A 16,642-nucleotide genomic window follows, 5' to 3' on the forward strand; every position below is an offset into this window, starting at 1 on the left:
AATTTTCATAGGGGCATAACCCTACCAATGAGTCATTGAATCTTTTCGATCCAAATGTAACGAAGAACCGGGGTCTGGTCCTGAACAAATTTCACCCTTCATTTTTTTTCTACCTATTACGGTTACGGTGTTGGAACGATAACAAGGTTTTTGGGTTTCGGAGGGATTACTCCGAACCGACAAAATATTTCGACTCACAGGGTGAGTTCCGGATAGGTATTCATGACACCGATACAAAGTGTGAACATGAAAGCGACACGTCTTACGGTTACGGAGGGAAATTTTGGCAAAGTTTGGCGGAACAAGAAGAATAATAATAATAATTAAACTGTCAATTGTTCTTGAACAATTGAGAGGTCTTTCCTTTTTTAATGTAAAATACATGTTCCAACAGACGTAGAATGCAATGAAAAAGTCAAGGTCAACCTTAAAAAGCTCGAAAACACACTAAAAATCCTTTAAATAAGGTTAAAAACACTAAATTCGCTATCTGGGACATGACCTTGACCTTTGACCTTTTGACCTTTGTCAAGGTCATTGGTCCCCAATGCCATTACTGAAGACCCCAAGGGTCTAGGACCTTTGGTTATATAGTAAAAGCTGATTTTGTCTTTTCAAAAACCTAAAACAGGGGTTATGCCCCTTATAGAAAGGTCAAATCTCTTTGGTCAAAATGTAACAAAGTTGCGCCATAATGACCCAAACATTTTCCACCATTTAAAACTTCTGTAAGTATAATGGTTTCTGAGATTATCCCATAACAAGGTGTTAGGTCAAAGGTCAAGGTCAACATACAAATTTGACCTTGAGGTATTTTTTAAAGATACATGAAATGATGATGATTGGTGAAGATCCTATGTGTCTACGACTTACGGTTTCTGAGTTTTGGTGGCCAACCGACACCGGTTAATTTTCATAGGGGCATAACCCTACCAATGAGTCGTTAAATCTTTTCGATCCAAATGTAACGAAGAACCGGGGTCTGGTCCTGAACAAATTTCACCCTTCATTTTTTTTCTACCTATTACGGTTACGGTGTTGGAACGATAACAAGGTTTTTGGGTTTCGGAGGGATTACTCCGAACCGACAAAATATTTCGACTCACAGGGTGAGTTCCGGATAGGTATTCATGACACCGATACAAAGTGTGAACATGAAAGCGACACGTCTTACGGTTACGGAGGGAAATTTTGTCAAAGTTTGGCGGAACAAGAAGAATAATAATAATAATAATCAGAAGAAATACAGTAAGGTCTTTCCCTTTAGTAAAAGGAAAGACCTTAATTAAAATGTCAATTGTTCTTGAACAATTGAGAGGTCTTTCCTTTTGTAATGTAAAATACATGTTCCAATAGACGTCGAATGTACTGAAAAGCTTTAAAATACACTGAAAATCCTTTAAATTAGGTCAAAAATACATAATTCGCTATATAGGACATGACCTTGACCTTTGACCTTGTGACCTTTGTCAAGGTTATTAGTCCCCAATGTCATTGTAAAAGACCCCATGGGTCTAGGACTTTTTGTTCAAGAGTTTAGGCTAATTTTACCTTTTCAGAAACCGTTAACGGGGGTTATGCCCCTTAAGAATATGTCAAATACTTTCGGTCAACATGTAAAAAAGATGTGCCTCAGTCACCTAAACATTTTTCACTGTTTACCATTTCTGTAAGTACAATCGTTTTTGAGATATCGACTAAAAAGTGGTAAGGTCAAAGTTCAAGGTCAACCTTAAAAAGCTTTAAAACACACTGAAAATGTTTAAAACACACTGAAAATCCTTTAAATTAGGTCAAAAACACATAATTCGCTATATAGGACATGACCTTGACCTTTGACCTTTTGACCTTTGTCAAGGTCATTAGTCCCCAATGTCATTGCTGAAGACCCCATGGGTCTAGGACCTTTGGTTATATAGTAAAAGCTGATTTTGTCTTTTCAGAAACCTAAATCAGGGGTTATGCCCCTTACAGAAAGGTCAAACCTCTTTGGTCAAAATGTAACAAAGTTGCGCCTAAATAACCCAAACATTTTCCACTATTCAAAACTTCTGTAAGTATAATGGTTTCTGAGATTATCCCATAACAAGGTGTTAGGTCAAAGGTCAAGGTCAACATACACATTTGACCTTGAGGTATTTTTCAAAGTCACATGAATTGATGATGAATGGTGAAGATCCTAGGTGTCTACGACTTACGGTTTCTGAGTTTTGGTGGCCAACCGACACCGGTTAATTTTCATAGGGGCATAACCCTACCAATGAGTCGTTGAATCTTTACGATCCAAATGTAACGAAGAACCAGGGTCTGGTCCTGAACAAATTTCACCCTTTGTTTTTTTTCTACCTATTACGGTTACGGTGTTGGAACGATAACAAGGTTTTTGGGTTTCGGAGGGATTACTCCGAACCGACAAAATATTTCGACTAACAGGGTGAGTTCTGGATAGGTATTCATGACACCGATACAAAGTGTGAACATGAAAGCGACACGTCTTACGGTTAACGCGGCTAAATTTGTTAAAGTTTGGCGGAAAAAGAATAATAATAATAATAATAATAATAATAATAATAATAATAATAAACAGAAGAAATACAGTAAGGTCTTTCCCTTTTGTAAAAGGAAAGACCTTAATAATCAGAAGAAATACAGTAAGGTCTTTCCCTTTAGTAAAAGGAAAGACCTTAATAATCAGAAGAAATACAGTAAGGTCTTTCCCTTTAGTAAAAGGAAAGACCTTAATAATCAGAAGAAATACAGTAAGGTCTTTCCCTTTAGTAAAAGGAAAGACCTTAATAATAATCAGAAGAAATACAGTAAGGTCTTTCCCTTTAGTAAAAGGAAAGACCTTAATAATCAGAAGAAAACCAACAGGTCTTTCCACAGAAAAGTGGAAAGACCTAATAATAATCAGAAGAAAACCAATAGGTCTTTCCACGGAAAAGTGGAAAGACCTAATAATCAGAAGAAAACCAATAGGTCTTTCCACGGAAAAGTGGAAAGACCTAATAATCAGAAGAAAAACAAAAGGTCTTTCCACGAAAAGTGGAAAGACCTAATTAGTCTGTTAAGAACTGTATAATGAAGGTTTGAGACCACAACTGAATAGGTGGAACAACAGAAAGTCTAACATCAAGTCACCTCCACTGATGATGAATCAACTCATGAATATTTATTTATTTCCACTTGTTGCAATAATCAAAATAAGGTTCTATGAAATGTCCTATTGAAATGACAGTACTTAAAGTATTTTGTTAACACTTGCAAGAATTTTGGTTGTAACTAAATGTTGACAACAAGCAATACTGCTTTCATTTAATTCTCATTCAAATTTTACAATTATTAAGCTATTGTCTAAAAAAAAATCAAAATGTCATTATTTAACTGAACTAAAACAAAATTAAATTCCACTTTAGTTCAAATGCAAGATTCATAGGATTGAATAGACAACGAGTACATTAGAATCATATCACAGATTTGTTACCTGCATGAGAGGTTTTCTGTCAGTCTATCTTCACAAATTCTGGAAAATAATAAGTGAAAATCGTCTAATTTGCCAGAATTAAAGAGATATCAAATATAGGTATTCATCATGTTCATAACAAAATATCATAGACCTGATAAACTTTCTGTACAGAGAACTATCATTTAATCTGGAAGTAAAACAAGATAGTACTATGTACAAACTTTCTGTACAGTACTATACAAGTTTTAAATAGTATTTTTGTATAAAGGAACACATAGCAGATAATGATGTTAGTGTATTTTATAGTTCCTTGGCCATAATTTTGATGGAGATGGATTGATGTAATTCTTTTTATATATATCCCAAAACCTACCAATTTTCCCTACGTGTTTTACCAAGATTTTTAGTGTAAGTTTGCAGTATTTAATTTTTCGACACTATTTTTCCAGAGTACTCTCCCTTTATACACCAATATGCACCAACATGTACGAGGATATTTAATATACACCAATATACACCGACATGTACGAGGATATTTAATTATTTAATATGTGGAAGTATATGAAGATGAACGCCGGAAGATTAGTTTTTATGTGGACATGTCCAAGGAACTTATATATATATTGTTTGAGAAATTTTTGCAAAAACTTTTCTTCTATGTTACTTTGTTAGCTACACATGAACATGTATTCTGTCATGATGTTAGCTAAACATGATCATGTATTCTGTCATGATGTTAGCTACACATGAACATGTATTCTGTCATGATGTTAGCTACACATGAACATGTATTCTGTCATGATGTTAGCTAAACATGAACATGTATTCTGTCATGATGTTAGCTACACATGAACATGTATTCTGTCATGATGTTAGCTAAACATACACATGAACATGTATTCTGTCATGATGTTAGCTACACATGAACATGTATTCTGTCATGATGTTAGCTACACATGAACATGTATTCTGTCATGATGTTAGCTACACATGAACATGTATTCTGTCATGATGTTAGCTACACATGAACATGTATTCTGTCATGATGTTAGCTACACATGAACATGTATTCTGTCATGATGTTTATACTAAACTGATTCTAAATTAATATTTTTTTAACTGTTTAATTAATAGAAAAAAAATATGAAAATTGTTTTCATTATATGTACAAAATGTTCTTTTAATTTGTTACAAAAACTCTCAATTTTTCAAAAAATGTTAAGTACTTCAAGTACATATATTATATATATAGTCATATCAAATTTATGTTAATAAATAACAAAATTAAACTGTTGAATCAATTGTTTAAAATTAAAAAAAACAATTCTATTAAAGTGTCACAGATATTGGTCATTTTATAATTTCCCTGTGTACATCCCTTCCTGTCAAAATGTTCATGGTAAGAACTTTCAATTAATTCAATTGCTCGTTTATTTTTATTACTAAAAATTCAAATTTTTTGAAAATCCTGGCAGGGTTTTAAGGGGAAAGGGTTGTGACTGGGCCAATAATTTCTTTGGATAAAATACATATCTTTTAACAAAAACTATATTTTTGTATGGTTGGCAAAATTTTACACAAGGATCAAAATGGAGCTGTGTTATATATATACATGTATGTATTTATGTCAATGACACATCATCCCAATAACACAAAAACACCAGATTTCATTTTTGTTTTCTGGGCATGGCATCATAGGCGGATCCAGGGGGGCCTGGGGGGCCCGGGCCCCCCCCTTTCGTGGGAAAAATTTGGTTGATTATATAGGGAATCATTGAAGCATGACTGGAGCGGGCCCCCTTAGGTCAGTCAGCGGGCCCCCCCTTAAGAAAAGTTCTGGATCCGCCATCTTTGATAAAAATATCTATCTAAATTATTATTTAAAAAGTTAGGGTCTTTCCAAAAAAACTTAATTTAAATAGTTTGGGGGACCCCCTCAAAATTGCTAAAAGTTTTGTTTAATTGACATTGATTTTATATATGTCGTGTACAAGTTGCAATTTTGTACAGGTTATAACATGTACAAAAATATTGTACACGTTAGAATTTGTACAATGCTAAAATACAAGTTATAACATTTACAAAAGTACCCCATACGTACATATTTTAACATGTACAAAATACAGCTTAAAAATGGTTTTAACCTGTACAAAATTTTAGAAATAATAATAAAGCAGAATATACATGCACTATTGAAATTTAATAAATAATAAAGATCAATAATCGATTGCACAGAAGGTGCATTATTTACAGCATACATAAAATACTACATTTTCATACATTTTAGAAACATTTATTTTATACTTATTGCTAAAAGAGAAACGGAAGGTTAAGCAGATCCTGCTCCACATGTGGCACCTGTCATGTTGCTCATGTTTTAACAAATCCGGTAAATAGTCTAATTCGGTAGGTCACATTCATGAAAGGGAAGGGGGATTGTAGTTACGACGTAAGGAACATATCCGATATCATTTGTGAAACAGTTATTCCATAACGGTCAACCAACTCGTGATGACTTCCGTAAAAATTTACGAAGTGATGATTTCAACTTCACCATTTGGCACTCTTGGTTTAATAGGTTCCTTGTGAGCAGCAACCCTCTATCAAGAAAATCATGATAAGAAATGCAAGCACGGGAATATCTTATCAATTGGGAGATACATAATGTATATACCCTGTATGCAGGTGCTGCTGGGATGTTGCTACTTAAAAATGGAAATTTCGCCATTGGAAAGCTGAAATCATACATTTTAGAAACATTTATATGAGACAGACTTAACTGTATCTGTTGTATCCTTTATCTCTAGTTCTATGAGATAGATGCGTTCAACATAGTCACCAAATTTTGAATTATTTAGTGAAAGAACATCATCTATATAGTGGAAAGTAGAGTTTAAGGATATTGATAACTTATCTTTCTTCTTAAGAAGTTCCTGTATGAAGTCAGCCTCATGATAAAAACAAGTCAGCAAGAAGAGGGGTACAATTGGATCCCATTGGAATGCCAACAGTCTATTGAAAAACACATCCTCCGGATGTAACAAAGTTGCATTTGCAAAAAATTAACCTAGTTCTCTTTATTTGTCCAACTTAAGTTCCAATATTTAAGCCGCCATATTCATTCACGTTCTTTATGGTCTTTCCCTGGAAAGGTGGAATGAATTAATAACTAGATTTCCTTTAGAAAACCCATTTTAAAATTAGTTTGAAGTGAAGTGGTTCAACATTTTCAGCAGATATCTTCCTTTCTTTTAATGCTAAAACATTTGACTATATATATATAAAAGCATGTCACAGTTGTAGAACAGTTTAAATTAGATATTTGGTGTATGATATATTGAATAGTTTATACCCTTTTGAAACCTGCATCACTTTTCCTTGTAAGATTTATCTTCCCAAACAATGTTTTTACTTGTTATCTCTACTCCTTCCCAACCAAAAAGAAACTCATTTTTTCAAATTCCTCGTTATATCCCCAATTTAGGTGTCCAAAAAAAAATTGACAGAAGTGATCCAGAGTCTCCATATGAGAGTTATTTCCCTGTTATGTATTTGATATAATTGAAATATACTTGTAACTGGTAAACAATAAGGGATAGACACCTAGACTTTTGATATGAGGTTCAGGGTACACCAAAGAAAATAAGGTCAAGGTCAACGTCATGTTCTAAATTTTGATTTTGGTTAATGATTGCTTCTCCTCAAAAACCATATATACTGTAAACAAACTAATTTTGGGGAGTGATTTATTTTCATGAGTAGAAAAATAAAGCAAATATAAATACAATGTAGTCCCGAATATTTAAAACTTGAATTTTTTCGTATTTACCTTCTCCAAGTAAATTTTAGATTTGCGTTATTTAATTGCCACAAAATGGGTTAGAAAGGGCAGAACGCGAAATAAAGCATCTGCGAACATTACTTGGAATTTACAGTATGAGAGTGACAAAATATTTTCACCAAATTTTTAGCTATGACATGTGGTAACATATATATATTGGTTAAATGGATGTGTGGACATTAAATAGGAGTTTCTTCCCCTCTTATTTTTTTTTTAATTACCTGTATTTGTTTATAAGTCATTAGCTATATATACAGAAGAGACTTAGGGTCATTTGATTTGAGGTACTTGCTTGATGACCTTGTAAGTTGAGCTAAATTTGACTTTCTAGATCGTGACCTTTGCTATAAATACAAATTCATACCTGATAAAACTTATAATGGGGTCCTTTGCATTGTTTGGTATATATATGACTTTAAATAGGTCACCTGGAAGTGAACTTTTGTCAACCGGGTGTTGCCATTATCATTGTACTATAGTATACATATTTTTTAGGGGTCAGTTGAAGGACACCTACTGGTGCGGGAATTCTCGCTACATTGAAGACCCATTGATGGCCTTTGGCTGTTGTCTGCTCTATGGTCAGGTTGTTGTCGTTTTGACACATTCCCCATTTCCATTCTCAAATTTATGTCCTGCACTGATTTCATTCCAAAGGACATAGAACCATATATTTTTGGAATGAGTGTGAAGAAACCTATCAGATGGTACTGGAAGTGAAATTTCAAAACCTGAAGCGATTTATCTCCCTTATTTCAAGCAAAAGTACATGTATATAGAAACCATATATTTTTGGAATCAGTGTGACTAAAGCTATCATATGAGACCAAAAGTGACATTTTCTAAACTGGAAATAGCAAATTAGCTACCTTTTTTTAGACAAAATACACATAACAACCATATATTTTTTGAATCAGTATAAAAGAACCTATGATTTAATTGACACCAAGATTTAGTTTGAGTAAACTGCAGGTAGCTTTAATGTTGAAAGACCTTCAATTGTTCTATGAATAATTTCATTTTAATTCATAACTGAATTGTGAATATGTAGCATGTAGTACTGTGTGACGGTGAGTGAGGGGTATATTTGTCATTACATATCAGGATATAAGGTTTCCATTTATAATACATACTAGAACACACCCGTATATCGTGGGTCCGTGACTGAATTAAAGTATATAACTATGCGCAAGCCTTATTTTAGTATTAGTATTGTCATCTGATAGTTAAAGTCATGCTGATTATAAGATACACAGTTTTCTCTGTTTTCAAATCTTTCTGTTTGAACCCGTCGAACTGGAACTTATCAATTATTGATCATATTAATTATTTGGAAAACAAAAGGTCCTGGAATGGAGTATTTTTTAATTCAACAGCATTGTCCTATATTAGTTATAAATATTGAATTCTTTGATTCGCTGTTTTACGCCATGCCCGCTAACAAATTGAAAACTGTACCTATACGCCTTATTTAAGTCCAGATTTTTAGTATTCGTATTGTTATCTTAGAAAGTCTAACTGATTAAAATACTACAATAGGTAACAATTTGACAATTAAGTAGTGTCAACCCTGTGATTATGACGTGTGTAATACTATATAGCATATTAATCCTGAATACACAATTTGGTGGTGCGCCTGTCAGATGCGGAACGTACAGATAAGGTAATCGGTAACAGGTGAATATACTATTGGTATCGGTATCGGACTCGACGCGGAACTTCTTAATTATTGGCAATATTAATATAGGTATCGGACTCGACCTGGAACTTCTTAATTATTGGCAATTTTAATTACGTGGAAAACAAAAGGGCCTGGAGTGGTGTAATTTTTAACCTACACCTTTGTACTATATTAGTTATATATAAAGTTGAATTTTTTTATTCGTCGTTTTTACGTGATGACGGCTGACAAATTGGACCTCGTAATTTTAGTATTATAGATTACTTTCTACAGAAGTATTTGGGGCAAACTGTTTTATATATAACCAAATAATTCATGTCAGATATTTTTTTTAACATTATTTCAGACATAAAAAGGAAAATTAAAGTAATGGCCTCATCAGTCAATCACCTTTGTACAATTTGCCATGATGATGGAATCTCCAACTCAGCAGTCACATGGTGCACAGAATGTGAAGTTTTCTTCTGTGGAGAGTGTGAAAAACCTCACAGCAAGTCAAGACTGTCCAAGAATCATAAAACCATGTCAGCTGAAGATTACCAAAAGTTACCTACATTCATGCAAGAAATAATTAAGTAGTCAATGCAGATACCACAGGAAGAAGTATGAACTTTATTGTACTTTCCATGCCTGTCCATGCTGTGTCCAGTGCATCACTGATAAACATAATAAATGTCAAGACATGAAACCCTTGTCTGATATCCTACAGCAAGTCAAATCATCTGCCTCAGTGCAACTTTTTGAAAAAGATTTGATGAATGTGAGAGAAAACTTAGATACAGCCATAAAGTATCTGAAAACCAGAATTAGTACCATCAATATTCAGAAAACTAAAGCTGTTGAGGATATTAGAAATGTGAGAAAGTCTATCAATGCATGATTACTTCGACAAATTAGAGCAGGACATACTGAATGATTTAGAGTCTAAACATTCAAAGCTAAAATCAAACATGGCCACTCTCGTGCATCAAATGGATCAGCAAGCCATGCATGCAGTCAAATAGACCAAATGCATAGTCTGATTACCAAAATGACGCAATATGTTACAGCGCTACAAATGTATGTTAGTCTGAGAGAAATTGAGAAAACTACATCACAAACAGCAAAATATGTAGAAGATTTAGAAAATGGAGACCACTTCAGTGAAAGGAATCTAGAGGTCAACATTTCATCAGCTCTACAATCAATTTTACAAGATGTCAAATCATTTGGAGATATTAATATTAATACCACCTCTTCTACACTTCGACTAAAGACCAGCAGAAAAGATCAAGCCCAGCACTTGGTTCCAAAAGTTCCTGTAATTGAAGAAATAAAGCCATCCTTATTGACAAGACTAACAAGTACAATAGATATGAAGTTGAATATATGGGCCTGTCTTATCTTACCTGATGGTAAATCTAAAACACTTGATCGCAATAAAAAACAACTACTGCTGTTCAGTAAAGATGGCATCTTCATCAGAAAATTAATTACATTCACAAAGTATCCATGGGATGCTTGCTTTGTCAGAAATTAAACAGTGGCTGTTACATTAAGATCAGCCAACCAGATAGCTTTGGTGGATGTAGAAAAGAATAAAATTATTCAAACAGTTAAACTTTCTCATGACTGTTTTGGAGTAGTAAGTGATGGTCAAACTTTGGTCATCACCAGTGGTGGTGATCAATGTACTACAGTGAATCTGAATGACATGTCTCATACCATCTTAGAAGGAATGAGAGTTGGACCTATTGCATTATTCCAAAGAAATATCTATGGTATCAATTACCATGAAAACAAAGTATGCTGTTATAAAATTACAGGAGAACCTTTGTGGACATATCAGAACCCAGACATTGCCACACCACGAGGACTTTCATTAGACAAGAATGGCTTTGTTTATATATATCTTCCAATGGAAACAACAGTATCATGGTAGTATCACCAGATGGTAAAACCTGTAAGACAATACTATCAGAGGCTGATGGAATCAAAGATCCATGGCAAATAGATATCAACAGAGAAACAGGAATGATGATAGTGTCAAGTAGAATGAGTGATGATGACAGTGTTACAGACTATGAAACAGCTTTTGTGTATACAATTTAAAATCGTATATTTTTTTTTAAAATAAAAATATATCTGTGCATAGTGTTAAATGATATCAAAGGCATTATATCTTCCTTATTAAGGTGTCCACATAATTTATATATACAAAAGGGAAAATACATGTTTGTTTAATTTTCATAAATTTTTTTTTTACCTTTTTTTTTCAAATCAAATAGCATAAAGTATTAAAAAGAAAGCAGTTATTAAAAAATGAAAATAACATGCATCGGAAGCAATTTTAGTTTTCACCTTCATAATAGAACCAAACAATTTGAATGTCAAAGATATAAATCAACATTTATATTAATATAACCTCCTTGCTTGTACTGTCAAACAATCATTCTACGTGAATTATATTTATAAGTATCATTATTTTGTTAAATCTTGATCGCAAATTTAGTTGGAACATTACAACAGTTCCTTATAATTTTTTTTGGAATGTGTATATACATTTTGTACATTCCATAATTTTGACCAATCAATTGGTTCTTTATGTCAGTATGTTAAAAATAAACTATGTAAAAGTTATTTCACATTTTGGAATAAACTTAAGTATCAAACAATTAACTCCCAAAAAGGGAAGCTTGGTACTTATTTTTCTATAAAAAATTGTTTTAAAAAAGAAAAATGTTTAGAATTGAAGGACTTCAAAAAAAGACAGTCAATTTGTAAATTAAGAATAAGTGCTCACTCTTTAAAAATTGAGATAGACAGATATTCAAAAAAGCATATAGAAAGATCTCAGCGTCTTTGTTCTAATTGCTCACTTAATAAAGTTGAAGATGAGCTTCATTTCTTTTTAGAATGCCCTCTTTATGATATTCAAAGGGACGATTTTTTTAAAGACATTTCTAACAATTGTTGTAATTTTACAAATTTAAATCAATCTTCTAAATTTGTATGGCTCTTGACCCAAGAAAATGTTACTCTTATGGAAAAACTGGGCTGTTATATTTGTGACTGTTTTGAATTAAGGAAATCAGGTATGAACACGGACACTAAGTCAAGTAAATAATTTGAGAATTAATACATATACATGTATAATGTAATTTTATTATTCTTTTATTCACAATATACATGATATATACAATGTATGTGGTTTTTAGCTTGATTCTGACCAATGCTTATATTCCAAATATATATGTATATGCCTCTATTGTTGTTGTTACCAATTATGTAAATCAATTGTATCTGATTTTATGCCCTTTATGGGCCCTGTAATTTGGGAAATAAAAATATTCTATTCTATTCTATTCTATAACATGTACATGTATAATATTGTTTTTATTTTTTTTCTATGTTTTCTATTCTATAAGTTTTACACTCCTACCTAGGAGTCTACTCCCGTATTCGGAAGAAGAAGAAGAAGAAGATAAGATAGGCATCCGACCTAACTGTAATTTTTCACATTGAAGTGAAGTAGTCTTGTCCCAGTATAATATTTCCAAACCTAATAAGAAACTTTTGTACAAAATTTTTTTTGCATTTTATAGACTTTAATGATTTGCAATTTGCTAAAAAAAAAGTCGATCTCCTTTTCGGTCCATTTCGGTTCTTTTTGGTCTTTTTCGGTTCTTTTCTGTAAATCGTCACTCTTTTCTGTAAGTCGTTGAACCCCTTAAGTACAAAGCTATTTAAATTTGGGAAGGCGTCACAGAAAAGAATTAAAATAGCCTTGCAAGTCGTCATAAATTATTTGGTCTTGGACTAACATTACTAATGCACTAAATTACTAATGGACTATAAAAAAAAATAGCTAACTATAACATTTCCCGCATTTTTTTTAAACTGCCTACTAGTAACCCCTTTTTCGTTTGTTTATTGTAATTAAAAGTCCGACTCTCCGAGTCTCTAATGAACCTAACTTTTGGTACCATTTTTTTGTTAAGAGAAATTTTATTTCCCGATAGAATATTTTTTAGAATAAATAAACGATTTTCTGACGGTAACTGGTCGACCAGTAATGTTTGCGGCTATGAAAATAAACTTTTGAATTGATACTTTTCCATTTTATACACTGCCATGATTTGTGTTTACTTTATCGCAACTTTTTAACATGAAAATAAAGTTTTACCTGTTGATGAAATTTCTCACCTGCAATTTTTCTCCTTTCTAGCCTTCTCGACAGAAGAGTGGGCTATAATACTAAAACTCTGTTCAAAAAACGGTTTTCAGTTCCGGTCGATTCTGCAAAACAGAACTTTCCTTAGGGAGCTACCATTTGATTTTTATGGGGGGGCTAGGATGAAATTTGAAAAAAATAGGCAGGACAGGAATTTTGAGCAAAAAAAAAGGCAGGATGAGACACTTGCAAAAAAAAAAAGTCAGGATGACAATTTAGGTAAAAAAAGTCAGGATAAACTAAAAAAAAAAAAGGCAGGACCGAATAGAGTGAAAAATAAAAAGGCAGGACAGAGATTACAACTAAAAAAAAATGCAGGACAAAATTTTTCATCCTAGCCCCCCCATAAAAATCAAATGGTAGCTCCCTTAGAAATATTTTTTTAAAGGGAAGGAAATGAATTGTTTCTTTGGATAAGCTTTTGTCAGTTCACACATTGCTTCCATTTTTAATTTCTTTGGTGCATGTCCTTCATTTGATCCAACAGATCATGAATATCATGACCCTTCTGAAAATGGTTGGATTGTTTAACTCCTAGATCATCCTACTGTGCTAAATGAAGGACAATCTTACAACTCATTAATACATAATTTAACAAATGCTGAAAAATGGGAATAAATAAAAGCATTAATGATACCCTTGTACCCTGAGTTTTTATATTATGTAGGTAAAATTGGCATGCCATGAAATATTCAAGTTTTTTCTTCACCTACATAATTTATGATCCAGACGAAAGTTCCATTCTGGGTTTATTTTGTAGATTAATCCTTATATATAGTTCCACCAATTTAATTTAGAATCCATATTTAACCATAGAAAAACGGGTTTGAATCGACCTCGAAACGATGATTCTGTAATGAGGAGTACTCAAATTGAATATATACATGCATGCTTAAATTCACATCCCGTTCATTGTCCGTTTATAAATACGTACATTTTATAATTATTAAGGTTTCAACTCTCGTAAGATTTTTATGACCCCGCCGTGGCGGATAGGGCATTACGTTTTACCATTGTCCGTCCGTCCGTATGTCACAAAGTTGGTTTCCGTTCTATGTATACGTTACTCTAGAGCTAGCTCAGAGTACGTTGATTTTGTTGAACGAGGAATACTGCTTTCTCAAAAGTTGCTATTAAAGACAGGGCTATGAATCAATCAAATTAAGGTTATCACTCAAGAAATGTTACGGTCGCCATCATGAGCTCATTGCCATTATCACAAAAGTGTGTTAGAAATCATTTCTGGTATTCTTCCTCAGTCATAATAACCTTCCATCATTACCGAACTGAACAAAGAATTAACACGACGGGTGCCGTATACGGTGCAGAAAATGCTTACCCTTCCGGAGCACCTGATTTCACTCCCGGTTTTTAGTGGAGTTCGTGTTGTTTCTTATTTATTATTTGTAACTGTTGATGTAAATGTCTTTTGGTTTTATGAGTCTTTGTTTACTCCTTTGTTTTGATTGTTATTGTCTATAACTTAAGTTAGCCGCAACCAAATGTTATAAAACTTGTACAAAATGCTTATTACCACAAAACACAGATCAAGTTTGATTTCTATACGACCCCAAAAAAATTTTGGATCGTATAATGGTATGATGTTGTCGTCTGCGTCGTCGTCGTCCGAATTAAAGACACATTGGTTTCCGGATAATAACTTTAGTTTAAGTTAATTGTTCTTCATGAAATTTTTTCAGAAGGTTCAATACCACAGACGGAAGGTTGGGATTGATTTTGGGATGATGGTCCCAACCGATTAGGAATTAGGGCCCGAAAGGGGCCTAAAACAAGCATTTTTCTAGTTTCAGGATAATAACTTGTGTAGAAGTATTTCATTTGCTCTGAAATCATACTGCAATGTTTAAAATCACAAGAAGAAGGTTTTGATTCATTTTAGGGGTTATGGGGTCAAAGTTCAGGAATTAAGGGCCAAAAAGGGGTCAAAACAAGCATTTTTCTAGTTTCAAGACAATAACTTATGTGTAATTGTATGGATCTCTCTATAATTGTACCACAATGTACCATATAACAAAGGAGAGGCTGGGATTAAGTTTTGGGTTAATTGCCCAAAATATGTAGGAATTAGGGGCCAAAAAAGGGCCAAAAAGAAGCATGTTTCTAGTTTGCAAACAATCATGACAATAACTTGTGTTTAAGTGTATGGATCTCTCTGAAATCGTACTACAAGGTTCAATACTGCAATGAAAAGCATGGGATTGAGTTTAAGGGTTATTGCTCCAAGGGGGTTTCAAAAAGTTTGGGAGGGATTTTTTGTTTACCATTTTTTGAATTTTTCAAATTTCGAATTTTGAAAAGTTTCAAGAGGAAATCTCCAATTGCACAGTATTGTGCAATAGATTTGTTAGATCTTTGACCACATTAATTTTGTGACAAAAACCTATATTATGTCAAAAAATTTATCACAATCCAAATTCAGACAGAATCAAGCTTGAATATTGTGACCAAATTTGCTCCAACTGTTCAGGGATCAACCACTGGGGTCGTATAAAGCTGCGCCCTGAGGAGCACCTGGTTGCATGATGGCGTCACTCTTACCGTTCTAGAGTTATACTCTTTTACAAATAGAAAACTAAACATGCCAAGAAATCTTAGCTAAAAATTCCGGTAGACCTCCTACGGCACTCATTAGTATTTAAAGATTTGATTCCATTCAACAAATTAATTTATGACCTTTATGTACGTGTCGCTTAGAACACGGCCATATACCAAATGGTCAGTATTAATCAGCATCCATGTAATTTGCTCTATGGGATATTTGCAGTATTTTTAAATGGAGGCAATTTCTTGGCATGTTGTTGAATTTTTCGTGTCTGTTCGCTTCTTTAAGTTTGCCTCAACCAAATATTATAAAACTTGTATGCAATGCTTAATTATTACCACAAAACACAGATCAAGTTTGAATTTTGGTGGCGTCATTCTTACCGTTCTAGAGTTATGCTTTTTAACAAATGGAAACTTATAAACAAGCCAAGAAATCTTAGCTAAAAGTTTCGGTAGACCTCTTACGGCACCCATTAGTATTTAAAGATTTGATTCAATTCAACAAATTAATTTATGACCTTTATGTACGTGTCGCTTAGAACATGCAATGGCCATATACCAAATGGTCAGTATTAATCATCCATGTAATTTGCTCTATGGGATATTTGCAGTATTTTTAAATGGAGGCAATTTCTTGGCATGTTGCTGAATTCTTCCTGTCTGTGCATGTTCGCTTCCTTAAGTTTGCCTCAACCACATATTATAAAACTTGTACGCAATGCTTATTACCACAAAACACAGATCAAGTTTGAATTTTGGTGGCGTCATTCTAACCGTTCTGGAGTTATGCCCCGTTACAAATCGAAACTTGCTGATTTTTTCGTTTCTGTTTTCTAGCTTAAGTTTGCCTCAACCAAATGTCATAAAACTTATACA

At 33.3% G+C, this 16,642-nt stretch overlaps 1 protein-coding gene across 4 annotated transcripts in view; it reads right to left on the bottom strand.

Annotated features, from left to right (window-relative positions):
• LOC139515915 (alpha-mannosidase 2x-like) overlaps positions 1-13,266 on the bottom strand; it is a 128,758-nt gene extending 115,492 nt beyond the window's left edge. For 2 of the 4 annotated variants that reach the window (XM_071305678.1, XM_071305676.1), the window contains exons 1-2: positions 13,154-13,196; positions 3,485-3,523 (exon numbers count right to left, since the gene is read on the bottom strand). The gene's annotated coding sequence lies outside the window, so the exon portion shown is untranslated. Of the gene's footprint in view, positions 1-3,484; positions 3,524-13,153 lie in introns of all 4 variants that reach the window. The other 2 variants (XM_071305677.1, XM_071305675.1) reach the window with 2 other exon arrangements.
• Between the last annotated feature and the right edge of the window lie 3,376 nt (positions 13,267-16,642).

Source organism: Mytilus edulis, chromosome 3 (genome assembly GCF_963676685.1).
Source record: "Mytilus edulis chromosome 3, xbMytEdul2.2, whole genome shotgun sequence".
Lineage (NCBI taxonomy): Eukaryota > Metazoa > Mollusca > Bivalvia > Mytilida > Mytilidae > Mytilus > Mytilus edulis.